General features: G+C 33.4%; 1 protein-coding gene across 1 annotated transcript in view; it reads left to right on the top strand.

Annotated features, from left to right (window-relative positions):
* Positions 1–2,046: 2,046 nt before the first annotated feature.
* Positions 2,047–16,102, top strand: part of LOC105146809 (uncharacterized) — a 48,953-nt gene continuing 34,897 nt past the window's right edge. Inside the window, exon 1 of the mRNA XM_011057338.2 lies at positions 2,047–2,400. The gene's annotated coding sequence lies outside the window, so the exon portion shown is untranslated. The remainder of the gene's footprint in view (positions 2,401–16,102) is intronic.

Raw genomic sequence — 16,102 nt, 5'->3', positions numbered from 1 at the left:
ACAATAAATATTACTTTTATTCGAGGTATTTTAATTTTGGCATGTTGCTCGTCGAAGAATTATAACAATACAACCTTCAGCTATCAGGAATATCATTGCCAAATGGTGAATATCGCGTCACGAGTTTCAAATCCTAATTAGCACGGAGAATTTCAGTCGGGAGTATGAATACCGAAATAACGATCATACCAATGACGAGCAAATAGTGGTTGAAGCATATCGACGATAAACATGGGTCTAAGCATCCTGAGATCGCATTTCAGAAAACGCTGATTTCAGAAAAGGCGAATCGATCGCGAGAATATCTCTCCCCGTAGGGATCTTTTTCCACTTACGATAAATTTTGTTATTGGAACCTTGTTACTGGAATTAATAGTTATTGATTAGTGAAATGTACCATCAAGAAGTATTCAAAGAAGTCTTACATACGTTTCGAATATATTCCACCAATATTTTCACTAAAAAGAGTGGTTTCTGTAAAAGTTCGAAAAAAATTTTTGTCAGTTTTATTTGATAGCGGTTTCTCGATAGACCATTTTATTTTTGTAATCAATAACTGCCTTTTTTGCTGTTTTTGAAATTTTAATGTTTAAAACTTTTTGGAAAAACATCAGAATTTTTCTATGTAAATCGATAACTGTGGGTACAGCGAATAAGAATATAAAATTTATTTTTTATTTCAGATTACTTTAGTCACTATCTAACTTAAATTTTATATAAATGTTACTTTTAGAATTAGTAACTTCAATATTTTTTTAAATATTTTGATATGTTATATAAAAATAATTAATGTAATATTTAATTAAAATATAGAAATTCCATTATTTTAATTTTCAAATATAATTTAAAATTGACCTATTTTTTTTATTTCAGTTATCCTATATTTTTATGAAATATACCGACGATGTATTTCATAAAGATATAATAAATGTCGCTTAAATCATGTCGCGTAAATGAATAAGGTCGCTTGGAAATCGGATAGTTTTTCATCAGATTTTATCAGTTGCATTACGAGTTTCTATATTCCTGAAATTTTCTCGATCCTTGTTATTGCATTCGTTGATTTCCTCAATTCTCATATTGCTCAAATTTAATTTCATTGTAACTTTCATTGCATGATATAACCGTACTGCAGTTTGTGAGTTTTGTGCCACTAGTACTTTCTAAAGGGTAGTATTTATTTCGAACAAAATATCTCAAGTATCCTTCACTCTTTTTGCCCTCTCTCTGCCACGAGGCTTTTGGCTGCGCTTGAGAGATAATACTATCTTCAGAACCGATCACAGTATATACGTTTTCAATTCTTATTAAAAGTAATATGGAACAAAAAAAGCAACATTTCCTAGGCTTTATATAATTTGAAACTGATTTGTATTATTATTTGTTGATTTTGAGTTAAATATTTGACTAGAAGTTTGAAATTTCCAAATGGATATTATTTGAGAACTTTACTCATAAATAATTAAGAGATTTCTTGTTTAATGCAAATTTTTACATATTATTTAATTCGATAAAACAAAAACGATGTAATAACAGTTGTTTAAATATTAAACAACTTGATGAATCGGAAATAGAAATCGAGCAGAATCTGCTGCCAATTTTTCTTCAAAGTGATTTGTTTAAAAAGTAATATTCTTTTTCTTACTCTCTCATTTTTTAAATCACGCATTACATTTCGAAACGCGCGAGCGTGTTCAATCGTTACTAGCCTGATAATTTTCCTAATTCATCCTAAAAGCAATTTCTTGAAAATTGATGGTTTCAATATACTCAAGGGAGAATTTGAAAACCTCTTCTTCTGGAAAGTTTCAACTTTTCAAAAAAAGAGAGAGTAGTAACACAAACTATATTTGTGCGCCACATCATGTGGGAAAAAAATTTCTGAATCTGAAAGCGCGCTTCTCTCGCGAGATAGCTCGCGGCGTTTTCCTGTTTCGCGCTTTTCCTGGAGTGCTTTTCGCGAGCGCTGGCGAAGAGCGAAGCGCGCGCCACAGTCAGTAAATCGATGCGAGGGAGACGACGCGATCCTCACCCTCTGTTCCGCCTCTGCCACCACCACCGCTGCTACCACCCTCGCCACCTTCTCTCTCTTCGGTAATTTAAGCTCCGACTCGGTTCAGCTGAGTTCAGTCGCGCCACTTGGCCGTTGCGATTCGCGTGTCGTTGCAAGCTAGAGGAAGCTCTCTCGTTCGCGCGCGATTTCGAGATTACCTTTTCTTTTTTTATCTAAATTTCCAGCTGCCATCTTTTGCTTTTATTTATTTTTCTTTCTCTCTCAAACCTTCTTCTCTGAAGAAGTACGTGAGGTGTACACACGTATTGTACAGGAAAGGAGAAGACAGAGAAGAGTGCTGTAAGCCTTCGATGTTTCTTTTCGTGGAGGTCCAAAGTTCCCACAAGGTAAATAGATATAGTAAACTAGATATAGTAAACGTATCGTATAATTGATACATCGATTGATAGATTTCTAGATTGGAAACGATTCAATGAGCAATTAATAGCGATTTCTTTTAAATGGGATCTTTTTAGCTAATGGTTTATTCTGATAATATTTGATGCTAGTACTTCACTTCGTTCACGAGCGCGGCTGAGACCACGTTATTTTAGAAATATTCTGTATATCTTTATTATTTAGAACTTGATTATTTAGTTTAAATTAAATATTGGAAACCATGTAAATTTAGAGCGCTTGAAATTTATATTGCCATGCATTTATATTGCATTGTTAAATTGCGTTATATTTTAATCATTGTAGTTTTATATAATATTATTAACACACACACACACACACACACACACACACACACACATATAAATTAAAATATATTTAAAAATGACAATATTTTACAAGAAATATGTACTGTAGCCACTAAATGTCCTTTTCGAACTCATGCAATTTTTATATACGTATATTTCAAATATATTTTCTTTAAAATTATTGTTTTTTCAAAAACATTAGAATCATTTTCTCTTAAATTAACTCTATTTTTCATTTTAAATAACCTATTCAATATATTATGCATGTATACATACGAAATCATATACGAGACAGTTACTGATGATGATTGTTAAGTTAAAACATAAAATTGGTATAATAACAGAGTAATCAAATTATCGGATAAAAGCCGAAATTATCATCTTCATTAAGAATAGTGAAATTCACGGCGACCATCAAATATAGCTGTCTCTTTTAAAACATCGATCTCGTTTCCCACGAGGAAAGAGCGCGAAACTTTCATATCGACGGTAACATCGTCGGCACGCACACCAGTAAACCGAGAATCAACGATGTTCTCTTAGCTCCTGATTGGAGCGTCGATTGCAATCACGTAGAAGGCAACGTGTTTAAAGTTCTCACTTACTGTACGTGCCTGCTCATACGCATTGAATGAAGGTATTTATAGCATTTGTGGTCGTATATCCCAATTGCAATTTGTTCTCGAGCACGATAAATTAATGTAACAGTGAGAAAAAATGTAAAACTACATGTAGTGAATGAAGACGAGTATTAAAGAAAGTAATCTTTGTTTGGGCGAGATTTAATATACAAGAATCGTTTCCTGATGTACACATTATATTAATCAGTCACATTTGACATTAGCACGTTCAAAATGCTGACTCCTTTGCCTATCATTATATCCAACCGTGATTAACGGGTGGCTCTGAATAATTACTGATATAACAATCAGAATTAGAGCGGTTCTCTAATTAAAATTGTAGCCATACGATATTAAACATCTCTTGCGCGCATATTAAATTATGAAATTTAAATTGGATAAAAGAGTTATGTTCTCTTCGGTTGGAGAGACAGGAAAAAGAATAATATCACTATTGCAGTTTAATGTCGTTACTGCAATTGTGATTACAACTGTAAGCATTGCCATCCGTTATCGTAGAGCGATATATTATCGATGGCGAAGGAGTGCATGACGTTCAAAGAGTGTACATTGCTCAGCTAGGTACCCTTTTAACGGCATACGTCAGCTGCGGAGGAGCACTCGGATCAACTCAACGACCTGAATGTGAGCGACAAAAAGCGACCTCTTAATTAATCACGCTAATTCCTCGAGTGAATAAGGGATGATCGTGGCAATTTTTCTTCTCCTATCGTCGCACTTTGTTCGGTCGCTCCGGACAAAGTTTAGGCACCCGTTCGCGTTTCTATTTGAAGTTTGTTAAGGCTTGATTCCGAAGCTCGAGAACACACCTCGGGAATTTCATCCGCGAACAATTTCAATTCAGTCAGGAATTCCATCGTGAGCCCTCCAGGTAGCATTGGAAGAAGGGTTCGGCTTCATCCGATAACACGCTCGTATAAATTAATTCCTCGCGAGATGAAAGGTTTTCGTGAGTTGCGGAATTATACGGCATTTCGAGCCTCGATTTACCACAGCCTCGGAACTTTGCCGTTTGTCGAATTCGTGGCGAGCAAGTTCGTTCGGATGAAAAGTTTGCTTACCGCCGGTGCGTAATACGTTAGCTCTTTCGTAATTTGTATTATATTTCGTCCAGTTACTTCTAAAAAAAACAGAAGTATATATATATATATATATATATATATGTATATTTGAATAAATGACAAACTTACTTATTGGCAATATACATGATCACTAATAAGAGACAAATTTGTCATTTATATATATATATAAATGTATGTATAATAAATAACTAATTTTTAATTTTCATTTAAGAAAATGATAATTAGGCACACATACACACATACATTTATATATTTATATATATATATAAATTAATTAAATAAATATATATATATATATATATATATATATATATATATTACATACATATATTTTCACTCACAAATGTACACTATTCCAAAAAATTAAGAGATCCCTCTCTCTCCTTCAAAAATAGGCAATTTTTAAGAGAGTAATTTTGTTAAAAATAATTATAATGAAATGATTCAAAAAATAGATTAAAGCTTGAAATTTTTACTTTTTAGACCAGTAATTTGGATAATGATCTGACTGATTTTTTACGGAGCTAAATAAATAAATGGAAATCTAGTACTTCTAGTACTTTTTTTTTTATACTAATAATATGCATTTTGTGTAATTTTTTCATTAGGAGAAAAGAAAGAAAAAAATAATGTGTATAATGAAAAAGTGTTGAATAAAACAAAAAAGCGAGTGTTATCTCAGAGTCTTAGAGAATCTAATTTTTTTTCCGTAAATCGAGATAAAAATATATCGATATATATCTTATGACATTTTATAATTTCTTTTGAAATTTAACAAAAATGTCAATATTGTTTTTCTACATTTACAAAAAAATATCACGCTTGACATTTTCACTGTATTAAAGAATTATCTTTTATTAAGTAATTATTGAATTTACTCGATATCGGAAAGAAATTTATGTGAAATGTAACAGAGATATAAAGTGTTATATATATATTGCGTATTTTTCTGTATTTCTGTATTTCTAGGAAGAGAGAGAAAAGAAAAAATATGTCTGTAAACTTAATTATTGGATCAGCGTACAATTATGATAATATAAAATATTTATAATACTTTCCATCATTTGAATAATTTTTGACAATGTATTCGCCATAGGAAGGATCTCAACACAGTTGCTGCCGGCGCGGTAAGAATTTAAATGAACGCCCAGGAGACGTACACCCGTCAGTACTCCAAGGGGTTAAGTCCCTTCGACTTTCGTATTAAATCTTGCGCGGTAGGCGAACATACATCAAAAATGAACGTGAATAAATTTCACAACCCGAGGGATCTACCTTTCCACTTGAAACATATCCTTTGCGAATTTACTAAATTTGAAAAATAGAAGTTTTAATGTCTGTGATTTTTAACAATAATACAATTCGTTAAATTATCTATTATCGGTGATATACATAATCAGAAAGGAATAGTGATTTTGTATGAGAATGGAAATTTGAGAATAAAATTTTACATATATTAAATTTCATTTTTAATAAAATCAATCTTGAAATAAAAAAATTACTATCTGTCATATTGAAATTTATATAATTTATAATTTGTTGACATAAATTTTTCAACGCTATTGAAACATAAAAAAATTTTATATTTTTATATTCATTTAATTTTATATTCATTTTGTTTATAAAATAATAAATAAAACTTTTCATATTATCAATTAAGAATAATATGAATTACAGCTCAATATGAATAAAATTCAATTAATATACAATAAGAGCTATTAGAGCCTAACAAGATAACGTATGCTATAATTAAAATACTTTATTACATTTCATATAAATAATATTCAAATGTTTCGACCTTTTTTTTTAATGGTCCTCTTCAGTGCAAACGTATACGTATATATGACATACATTTGTGAAATGTCACACAATAATTATTGATTGGAAAATCGATAAATTGAAGAATCTAGTACAATAATGGTCATATCATATTGATAATTAATCAATATGGTTATTCGACCATAATTCTTAGTTGTCGTTTCTACCGAAAATATTGAAAATTCTGTTAAGCATGATAGTACTGTGACAAGTGAAGTTAAATCAAAGGACATCAGGATCAGTATATAATTATGTCACTATAGGTTTAAGTATAAATATAATAATTTATACATATTTAACATATGTAAGTTTTGTATATATTCAATTCTGAAAAGGACCGAAAAAGGTCGAAACGTTTGAACGTTGTTTATATGAAATGTAATAAAGCATTATAATTATAGCATACGTTATTTTATTAGGCTCTAATAGCCCTTATTGTATATTAATTGAATTTTTCATATTCTGTTTAAATAAAAAAAAGTATTATAATATTTGCGTTACTACAAGTTATCTTTTAAATTAAAATTATTTTCATATATATATATATATACATTTAAATAATATTAAAAAATTTTACGTTACAATTTAATGTTTTCTATTTATTTTTTCATGCAAAATAAGTTCTTTCTCACGGTCGCATAACGTTCTCGAAAGAATTCTGCCGCCATACCTATCGAAGATTTCTTCGCTCTACTCACTCATACACTCCGTGAATCATCGCAAATGTTATAAATCGGTTCGATGGAATCGCGAGGGAAAAGACGATGCGGAAAAGAATCGGACGGATGCATCGGAAAAAAGAAAGAGCCGTATCTTGAAATTTATTCCGGTTTCCGACGTTTCTGTGCCATTTCCATGGTCCGCGCACCGGAACCTTCTGAAAGGCTTTTATCCGAGTATTGGCTGAAATTTCGCGGAACGCAGATTCGATTTAAGTGCCAGACGCGCGAATACGGCGACATATCTTCATCTGACACGGAACAGATATGTGCGTGTGCGTTGCATGAGTGATACGCATGTGCGTAGCTAAGTTTTCTTTTACGTAGAATCGACGAAAAGGAGAAAAGGGGCCCTAATTTTTGGCCCTAAAAGACGTAAGTAAAAGAAACATGATTTTTGTAGATTTTGGCTTTCTCAATATACAATAAAATTAAAAAATTTGTGACTTTTTTAATTTTTGAAATGATCTCCAAACGCTACGAACTTTCTAATAATTTTATCTAATATTTTATACTCAGGGGGTCAAAATCTACAAAAAAATACTATCCCTTTACTTATATCTTTTTTAGGCAAAATTGATCCCCTCTAATATCTTCTTTAGGAGATCAAATACATTTTAGCAATGATTTGATTTAAATATTTCATTTAGATATTATCTCTTTCAATTTCGAAAGAATTTATTCTGTATTTGTGAATCAGCGTTTCTTGGCTGGTTATACCGCGATTTACTGGACGCTATATATATGTATATTCTCTATAGCTTTCTGAAAGCTCGCAGTACAATGTATATAAGTTGCATATTTTCCATTTTTCATGCTTGATATCCCCACGATACGTCTAACCGGTAACATTGTCGTATCAGCTTCTGTCGTTTTAATTCAAAACCACCAGTGGCAGATATTTCTATCGAGCCCCTTAAAGGTTCATCAGTTATGCATGGAAATAACGGCGGAAAAAATTGATAATCCAAGCTCTTCGTAAATTGAATTCCGTCGCAGCGGTGTATCTGAGTAATGCCGAACCTCGACGCGATCGCGACATCACACATCCGTACATGATGATTCCGAGATTCTACAGTGAGTATTCCGAGATGTAACAGTGTGCAACGTACGGTAATGTATGCGCTGACGCGTCCCGTATTGGAATCGACATCGATTTATCTCGACTTCTGTTTAATTGATGCAGTTCAGTTCCAATACGCGGTAAATTTAATTGCGCATGTCATTCGCTCTCGCGTGGGTAATTTCCTCGATCGGCTTCGCAGAATTCTGCATGGCGTATCTCGCACTCTTAAATCTCTATCTCTAGGAATTAGCCACTATTTAATTGAGAGAATTACGTTTATTACTTTTTGTGCCTTCTTCCTCTCTCTCTCTCTCTCTCTCTCTCTCTCTCTCTCTCCCTCTCTCTCTTCCTCTCTTGAAATCTCCAGGAAATTTACAAGGATAATAGGCACAATGTTATTACAGAAACGTTTAATTTTAAAAATTATGGAAATGACGAATTAAGCCTCCGGAAAAACTTTGAGTTTTGCATTTTAAAAAAGATCGCATAAATACAACAGTAATTGTAATCATTGTTACATATCTTCGAATTGTTTCATGAGTACATTAAAAGTGATATAAATGTTGGCGTCCTCAAAATCCGATTTGACATGTACGTGCTAAAGTAGCTTTCAGAGTTCTCTAATTAGGCAGGCTCTTTAATCAGTACTTGATTAACTTCTACTGTAGAATACATAAAGTAAAATGACAGGCACGAAGACGCGCGGAGTGAATATTCGTGAATGAAAACAAGCTCGTAAATTCCATTCTGCAGATATCTTTAGAATAGAACAAGAGTTTCAAATCGCGTATAAAAGAATGGAAGATGCGACGTATGTCATAACTGAAACATTCTGTTTTTTAAACTGACAGCTTCTCAAATTAATTCATTTCTAACGAATTATTCGTCACGAAAATTTTTTTTATTAAAGCTGCAATTCACGTATTCTTTACGACATGTATTCGCTAACTTTCTTATGAATCACACAATTATTATGTAATTCCTTGCAATATTAAAGCACGTGAAGATTGCTCTTACTTTGATGCTCTTTGCGTTTCCTTTCACCCACGCTTATCGAATCTCTTTTGCATCGGAAAATTGAAATCATCTTGCACGTAATTCAATCGATGCGACTCATTATTAACTCTTGTGCGAGAGAGTACGCTCTTCCATTTTATTGCCTCGCCAAGAGCTCTTTTGCATTTGACTCTTTTAGCCACGTGGCGAAAGGATAACTGTAATTACTCAAAATACGCACACTGAAGAAATAAGGAATCTAAAGGAGGTCTTCCAGATTCTTACATTATGCAACACATGTCACGTATATAAAACTTTAGGTTTACTCTTAAATTTCTTTCATTCTTTCTTATATTGCGTAGAAGGTTCTTCCTCGATATCTCTCTGCTATCTTCTGGAAATTTTCTTGAGTTGATAACGTATTTCCAAGAGAGGAAATTTTGCGAAAAGTAAAGATTATGGCTTTCACGTGATAATATGGCGGTTAGTGGCAGCCAGAGAGCGACGGCATTGTAATCGCGCCGAGCACGACGATTTGAGGCCGCAAGAGCGGCTATCCTGAATGAATTAGAGCATATTTTTCTCGAACGTAAAAGCCTCTTTCGACTCATTATACTACCATGGATTTTCAGTTAAGTAGGAAAACTTACCGTTTTTCTTTTTCTAATCATACTTTTTCTGTTTTTCTTTCGATCGACTAAATCCCTTTATGGATTGGCAATTACAATTGATGGTTGTCCGGTTCTATTTCAGCCAATTACGGTAGCCTCGTTGCATCATGATTGGCTGAAATAGAAACCTAGCGACCGTCAATCGTAGTCGGTAATCCATCCCAAACAACACAGTTTAAAATATGTTTAATAAACGTTAGAAATCAATCGAAAAATAAACGTTTAAAATTTGATACATTTTTTAAATTATTTAATAAACATGACAAAACATTTATAAGACATTTGTAACATTTATTAAGCGTTTTTTTTACTAGTTTAAAATACTATTCTTGTACGAGACACTTCGACGTTTTAATAAACATATATTTAATGTTAATAATGTTTATTTAACATTTTTATTATATAATATAAATAGTATTTTGACTAAACGTTTCTTTTAAACATATTAAGGTGCTTTCCAGCAAGGACACAGCCAAATATAGTTTAACACAGTGAATTTATTCATCCTTGTTGTTTGCTACGTTAAATAAGAATTTACTGAGTTAGACAATGTCTGACTGTATTCTTGCTGAAAAGCACCTATATTATCTGCTTAGGCTAGTCTATGGGCTTTACAGAACCTTGTCATGATGCGTAAATGGAGAACGAAGAACTGGTTCTTTCCAAAGCGTTAAATATATAACATCTTTGAATAAAAATATCACAATTTCATAACGTTGGAAAAAATTTTGTTATAATCTTTATTACAATATTTTCTCCATGTTTTATTTCAAGAAGGCATCTATTTTCTTCTCCCAAAAATTCTGTACGACAGTCAAAGCGACTGCCAAATGCTAAAAAATTTAACGTATTACCGTTTCCTTGAAATAATCTTTACATCCTTCGTGATCTTTTTGAGCAAAGACATGAAAAATTTAAACTCTTATGAATGGTTGAATGATCTAAATGAGATACTTGAAATTTGCAGAGCGCTCTTTGAAATTCTGTCTTTTAACTGTTTTATATCCGCATCTTTGATAATTTCTTTACACTCGATCGAGTCTCTTCCTTTACTGCTCACTGTTTATAGGTATCAAGATGAAATCTTAAATTTATTGATATATTATTTTATGTTAGAAAAATTTAACATTATTTATTTTTAGTACTTATATTTATGTTGCAATTTCTTGTGATCGTACGATTTATTTCGACTCGCGCAGATAATCATCAAATGTCTCTCTGCGAATTGTTGAATAATCGAAATTATAGTTTCTTCGAGGATCTCCTGGGATTCCTTCTATTGTGTCTTACTTTCTGGGCCAGCATAATATTACTCTCACGCTTCTGATCGAATATCTTCGTAAGGAATTCGCCAGCGCTTTATTCGTCTTCAGCCGAGCGCGATTGCCACGAATGCCAATTTTGACGAGTGGCTTTTGACCCCGTTTTCACGGCTGAGTGGCCCACTTTCTTTTTCTTCGTCGCTTTTGTTTACATCTAAGATGCGATCTCAGGACACTGCGAATCTCGGCCGATCGTAAGAGCGTCTCCCGAGAGAGAAGCGAAAGAAAATAAACCACAGGAGAAGCGAAATACTAGCACACGCGGAAGCACGATTTTGGCTCGCTCGTTCAACCGTGAATTTCCACATCGTGGAGACTTAGCGGCACGATGGATGACGGCTCGGTGTTACAAGACTCATGATGTGTCTGTCGGCTGTTCTATTGATAGATGAACCTTCGAGAAACCAAATAAAATTCAGAATTTTTTGTATTTCCAGTTCATTTATTTTAATATGTAGATGTCGATGTTTCAATCCCCTGAATTTATTTTGCATTTAAAATTGTTAATTTCGCGTGTTCTTCTGTTCTGCTTACGTGCTTGGATCACCAAGAAGTAGAAAAGAGAAGCTGCACGGATTTGCATGACACATGGAAATCATGAATATGCAATCAAGATAAAAAGAAAGAAAGTAAGATGGACAGATAAATAAATCGCCATTTATTAAACGCTCTAGGATGAAAATCTTCTCAAGCGCTATAAGACAAGATATACATTAATTTACATCTTTTGATTGAAATTTGGTTGAAATATATCGAATAAAATTATAATTTTATGAGAATTAAATTATTTAGTTGGTATAAACAAATATTTTTTGTTATTTACACAAAGCAGAGAAATTATTTAGTTGCAAAAACAACTAAATTTTTTGTTATATGAATAATATTTGGTTGCTGTTAAAAATATCTCAATTAAACAGTTTTGCTGAAGGTACGAAATTGTTTTTTCCTAATACTGTTTACAAATTAATTATTGTTTACAATGTATAGTGATTTGAATACAAAATTAATAAGAAACAATAATAAAAGATAAAAATAACAATAATAATAATGAGAGAGAGAGAGAGAGAGAGAGAGAGAGAGAGAGAGAGAGAGAAAGAATTATGTATAAGAATGATGTTCGGGCAGATATCCGTCGTTTCGAATATCAAAGGACTGTGGATGTCAAAGGATTGCATTTAGAATTGAGTGATAAATCGTGATAAATGGTGATGAACTCATTTCGGGGTGACGATTGTTAACAATAGTTTGTACATTTCTTCTGCGTAATGTATGCAAAGGAAAAAAATAATTTGCGACGCATCTAATAATATGTCCGTGAAATCCTTGGAAAGCTACTCGATCGATTGATTCCACGAATGTGGACGTACCAGCGTTTCAATCTGACAAACGTGGAATGTTTGTGGATGTCGATGAGGCGAACGTTACGGTTAATGCGACTTCTAATTAGCCTCGTTAAACTGCGGGACATTACGTACGGAATTTCACGTCCTGACACGCGATTAAGGAAGCTTCGATCGACGATTACGACGGCCGATTGCTTGCGTCATAGCAATTTATCCTTGTCAAATCGATCTCTAAATAAATTGACAAGCAGCACATCATCGTATTCATTGAACAAGTAATTTAGGATTGCCATAAAACTGGAAATCAGGGAAATGTCAGGGAAATTGAAAGTAGTCAGGAAAATGAAAGCAGAAAATTCAAGAATTTTATAAAATTTTCTGGAGAATTAAAATTCTTGATTTTAAAGAAGTTTAATATGCATACATCACATCTGCATAATTTTAAAATACTAACTTAAAATACTAACTTAACAATTAAATGCAAGCAGTGTCAGCAGCATTAATAGTAATTTATATTACTATGTTAAATTGCTCTTTCATCAAAATATTTAACGATTTCCAAATCAGGGGTCAAAAATGCAAAAAATTTTGTAATATTGCAGGAAAAATCATGAAATTTTGTTTGGAAATCAGGGAAAAGTTATGGAATTTTAGGACGAGAAATTTATGGCATCTGTACAGAGAAAAAATTTTTGTTAATTTAACAAGCTATCATATAAAGATACAAATGATTTTTAGATATAGTGACAATAAATATTGGTATCAAAAACAAATATCTATGTCATTTGTTAGTTTTGATTTGTTGTCCAAGATTCTTCTGTCATGGAGATTGATATTAATTAATCCGCTATTTCAATCAAAGTATTTGCAAAAGGTACAAATAATGATTTAGTAAATATGATTTGTAAACCGTGTGTTATTCGTTACATTGACGAATAATGAAAAATGCTTCGTAATAACTGATCGATATATTTTGCTATTAAATTATCACATTTATTATCACATTTTTATTCTAATAACAAGCTCATTTCTCTCTTTCCTAACCTATTGGATAAGATTAAATAGGTTTTAGATTAGCAAAAGCAACTCTGTTTAGCCCACATTCGTAATTCTCTTTGTATCAATCTGGGAGGATTTTAGAAAGGCGGCGATTTATCATGGATTACAACTGCAATCAAAGCGGTAAAGTACTGAGAGATAACGGAATGGAATAAATTATATAATGGAACAAGTCGGTTGGTCGGTTGATTTTTTTTTCAAAAATACGTATGAGAGAATTTCAAAGGATACGTGAGAAGGATTTAATAATACGAGTACTAGTCAGCTTGGGTGAACAAGCACCAGCTGCGCACTCGTTGCGTAACAAAGGGTACACACGCGTTACTGAACAACGTTTTAACGTCGGATGTGAGAGCACGTGCAACCGACAGAAAAGTACATTGTCACATAGCGAAGTGTGCAGCCGAAGGATGCATAGGTAATAGCAGACGGATAAGAGTGTTAATTTCATGTTTACCACACACTTGTACCGCAGGTCTGTATCACGTATGAGCCGCGCTGCGTTACTTCGACTTTATCGTTGTCTCGCAGAAAACGGCAGAAAAACGATAATGCATTTATCGGGCCTGGCTGGGAAAGAGCAGCGCTACGTTTCTCCTACGGCTAAATGGATTTCCGAAGGAGCAATTTATCGTAAAAGTAGAGTAAACGCCCTTTGTCCCGACCGCGCGAGCGATAGTCTAATATCACTTCTCTCACTGTATTAAAAATTCTTTTATAATAATCCATGCCCTTCCGCTCTTTCTTTTTTAATGCTCGATAAGGATCTCGTTTCTTACCGTATCTTTCGAAGTTACCTTTTTACATATATACATAATTAATCCCCGGTAAATGAGACTGAACTTTAATAATTGCTACAAAGAATTTATTTTGAGCACGTATTTTAATATCCGTTAAAAAATATAGTTAATAATAATTTTACAAGAAAGATAGCACTTTCCGCGAGCTTTCTGTAATAGTTTTTTCACGACTTATGATTTTTCATCGTATTTTTTCCACTCTCAAACTTAGTGTCGTGCCGCTACACATAATCATCATTTATCCGAATCAATATTTCATGCTCTCGTCGAATTACCGTCCTCGTTATCTCGGTTATCTCGGCACGTTTGATAATCCGCGTAATGTCGACATTGTAAGGCGTATCGTAACGCTACTGCGTGTTGTAATCTACGCTGTCGTGACATTGTCGGTGGCAACGGATGACAACGGGTAGCTGTAACACCGTAGTAATGTACCATCATTTGTAACGTTGGAGGCGTGATACATGTACAGTATAACGTTACAGGTCTAACTTTGCTCGTGCGGTCCGACTTGCCGCGAGGCGATTCTACTGATACCGACGTGACGCGATGGTGAACTTGGTAATCCCCGAGATATTCTTCGGGCATCGGTTTCACTTGAACCATTCCCATGTCGTTTATACTTTTTATAAAGAGGATCGAGAAAGGTCAGTTAAACATCGTAAAGCTTTTTCGCTGAAATGATCGAAATAACCGATTACCAATCATCAATTTATGTGACTCGATCCGAGTATAATTATTTTATTTCAACATGAGATAGAAATTCAGCGCGAGTAAGGATTTCGTAAATGTATGCGGAAGCAAAGTAATCGCTTTTTCCTTGGATCTATTTATTCATTAATTTACCTCGGATAAACAATAAATATTTTAATATTTTTTTAATGTCTGAAGAATATTCAAAACTCGAAAGCCAGCAAAGCTGTCTGAAAATGACAGAAACCAAGTTGTTCGTGTATTCATTGCAAAATGCAAACGTAATTGTTATACAACGTAATTGTTATTTGAAATTTTAACAAGATAAAGATTATTTGCAAATTTATGTGGGTAAATCACAAAAGAGGTTCAAGAATCTGTGCAACATTCTGTCACGTTAGCATTTAAGGATCCAGAATTAATACAACCGCAGAATCGAGTCTGCACGGACGGTTATCTCTTTATCTTTAACGACGTTCTTGACGTTTCTTGTGGAAAAATCGAGACCATGCTAACTTCCGACCTATTTCGATCGCACCTTACCTATCCGTGGCAGATCATTGCCATTACTACAAACGAGCACAATAAAAATTTAATTTAAAGATAGAAACAAAGAGAGCGAATTGATAAAAATTTTCTCTTGTATTATCATCGCCAGGAATTACGCGCTATCGATTCGTTTCAACGCAACATTGAATTATTAAACATATTATTTCTTGCGTCACATATATACTGAGCGTAAATCTGCGAATTTGATATGGATATGGTCGATGGTTATTATCGGTAACGGAAATCCGGTTTTCATCGTTGCCGATACCACTGGCCAGTGTTAAATCCAAACTCCCTCCGTCATCGATACGGATGACAGACAATAAACTCAAAAATAGATCCGTCTATCGAGCCACCGCGAGCTATACGCATGTTTTTCCACAGAAATTCGTTTTCTCGTTTGAATAAGCGAGAATGGTCTTTTCACCAGTCGAGTCGAAATTGAAAGCCTGCTTTCACACAAAATATAACGGAGTAACGTCTCGAATGGAGATGAAAGAGTACCCGCGAAGGTAATCATGAATGAATTCAATCAAGTCTTAAAATATACGCCGTTCCGCCTTTTATTTAATAATAGATTCTAAAA

Source organism: Acromyrmex echinatior, chromosome 1, assembly GCF_024713525.1.
Source record: "Acromyrmex echinatior isolate Ae372 chromosome 1, ASM2471352v2, whole genome shotgun sequence".
Taxonomy (NCBI): Eukaryota; Metazoa; Arthropoda; class Insecta; order Hymenoptera; family Formicidae; genus Acromyrmex; species Acromyrmex echinatior.
This window is presented reverse-complemented; position numbering and strand designations above follow the sequence as displayed.